The following is a 2,995-nucleotide window of genomic DNA, read 5'->3' as shown; positions in this document are numbered from 1 at the left end:
CCTGAATCACAGACTTTCATTCATGCAGCCACACATAGCCACACATACCAAAGCAGTGAGGTCTGTATCGGACAACTACAGGGTCCGGCACACGAAGTGCTCACTGTTCGCGCAACTGTCGCACTGGAGTCAGCTGTTTATAAATTTGCCGAATGACAGTTCGGAGTATTGTTCACAAGTGTACAAAAGCGTTTTGCAAAAAGTGATCAGCGATGGAATTCAAACGTAATAGTGTGACTGCTTTATATTTAGCTGGAAAATCACAGCCAATAAACTTTTTGTTTATCGCACCATCACTCGTTACAATGATATTTGTGCTCGTAGCATCGCAAAACGCCATGGAGGTGGTCATCAAAGACTGCAAAGTCACGTGAGAGGGTTCGGAAAGTGAAGAAGCGACTTGAAGCGAAAGCCATTCATACGAGAATCTAAGTCATTGGTTGGCCACAAGTAGGTAGCACCCGCGACAAATAATGGTTTGGACCACTGTCTCCGCAGCTCAAGCTCAAAGTAAATGCGACATATTATCGGGTAAGTGTTCTGGAGGCTGCTTTGAAGCCGTGGGCAAACAAACATTTTGGTCGCAAGCCATGGACGTTTCAACAAGACAAAGCGCGACTGAACCAAGAATGGCTGAAAAAACAACGTTCTGAACTTCATTAAGACCACACAATGGTTCTCGAATTCACCAGATGCGAATCCAGTGGATTATTCCCTCTGGGCCATTTTGGAGAACAAGGTCTGAAGTAAAAAATAAACCAGTCTCGAGATGGTGAAGATAGCCATTGTCCGTGAGTAAGCCAAAATACCGGCAAGTCATATTCGGGCAGATTGCGATTCGATTCGATGGTCATATCGAGTGAAAGTGAATTGATCCTGAATTTATGATTATTGTCACACATCTTGTACTTTAAAATAAATGAAAATAATTTTCCAAACTGAATTTATGGCCTTTTTAATTGGTTACGCTCGAGTGTACTGCTATCGAGTGCTGGACCCTGCAACATATTACAACATCAACGCATCAGTGAACTAACTTAACGCTACTTTTTAACTCTCACAATAGTGCGAAGCGTAGTTAGAAGTAGAAGAGGAAGTATTTTTTAAAGTAACTAACTAATTGAGCGTCGATGCCTTTTTACCACTTTTACGCGCATGTCGCTCGCTGTGATGCTCGCTTGAATCTAAGACTAAGCATTCAGGCTTTAAATTAACTCTTTGAGCAAACCAGCAAAGCTGTTCTGAGAAACAGCTGGGAAAGTGGTGAAATATAAGTAGCCGCAAAGTTAGTCGCTAAGCAGCTTTCTCAACTTAAATTCCGCCTTTTAGTGAGTTAAAACACTAATGAATATGAAAATCTATTAACAAATATATATTGTAAGTTTGTAAAATGAGTTTCTTCTTTTTCTTCTCTTCTTGGAAGCTACTTAACTGCTTGTAATGTTTTTTCTAGTTAAATAAACCTTTCGCTGTTATCTCTCACTCTAATATTGCATTGAACTCAATCGTTAAACAGCTGAAAACTATCGATACACAAGCGAGGATATACTCGTATACTTTGTCAGGTATATACTAGAAGAAATAAAAAACTTATATAATCTTAATTTCCTTATTGATGTTTTTTGAGGGCGAGAAGATAATAATACTTCTTGGCTACTTACCAAGTATTTTTGTTTATGAAACTAAATTAGTATTAAGTTTTTAAGTCTAATGTCATGCTGATTGCTACAAATACGAGGTTTGACAATTAAGTGATGAGACTGATTTTATTCCCGCGCTTCTGATAAACGTGTGACCTTGAAACTCCCTTTCTCTTTTTTCGGCATCCCTCCCCTTTCCATTGATATATCTACCATCGCTCTAGCTTGTGTAGTTCGCCTGCTGCATCAAGTTGAGTAGACGTGTGTTTGTAGTGTCGTCACGAAAATGGAAAGACGAACGCGTCGGGATAAAATTTTGCGCCAGATTGGGCGAAACAGCTTCGGAAACGTACGTTAAAATTGGAAAACGCGCTGGAATCGCTGTATAGCTGCCCAAGGGGCCTACTTTAAAGGGAATGGCAGAGTTGTAGAATAATTTTCAAATATACGGTTTTTATGGAATCAGTCTCATTACTTAATTGTCATACCTCGTATTACCATTTACCATACCATTTTTCAATATGACTTGCCTTTGCTTGAAAACAGCTCTCAGTTTCGGCGACCATCGCTTCATTCGACGAAAATTTTTTTCCAGTGAGCGTTCGTTTGAGATCTGTGTAAGAAACATAATCGACGGGTACCAGATCTGGAGAATACGGTGGACGCGGAAGCAATTCGAAGCACCATTTATGGATTTTTGCCAACGTTTTCACTGACTTGTAACGTGGTGCATTCGCTTGGTGAAAGAGCACATTTTTTTTTTTTTTTTTTGAAATTTGGTTGTTTTTCGGCGATTTCGTCCTTCAAACGGCCTATTACGCTATGTAATAGCTGTTGTTTATGGTTTTCTATTTTCAAGGTGGTGAATAAAATTATTTCATGCCTATTTCAAAACACAGACACCATAATCTGGCCAGTCGGCTGTCGCGTTTTTCTCCGCTTGGGAGCGCGTTCATAGTGTACAGTCCACTCAGTTGACTTTCGAATGGACTTTGAAGTGAAATTATGGAGCCTTTACAAGGGGTTTGTTACTCTAGAAAACCTCCATATAATTCTTCAACTCGTCGTTCTTTTTGGTCAAAAGTAAGCGGCCCCCATTTTGCACAGAGCTTTCTCATGCTCAAATATTCATGAATGATATGATGTACATCTTTATTGATATCTATTGAGTGCCTACTATTTCTATCAACTTCACTTTAGAGTCATTCAAAATTATTTTGGGGACTTCTTTGATATTTTCGTCGGCATCAATCAGATTTGAGCGTCCACTATGTTAACCTTCTTCGGTGCTCATTTTACCCCGTCGAAAGTTCTTGGGACAGTGTCTGGTAACGCGTCATCAATGTAAGTTTTTG

This window comes from Bactrocera dorsalis, chromosome 1 (genome assembly GCF_023373825.1).
Source record: "Bactrocera dorsalis isolate Fly_Bdor chromosome 1, ASM2337382v1, whole genome shotgun sequence".
Lineage (NCBI taxonomy): Eukaryota > Metazoa > Arthropoda > Insecta > Diptera > Tephritidae > Bactrocera > Bactrocera dorsalis.
Note: the sequence above shows the minus strand (reverse complement) of the source record.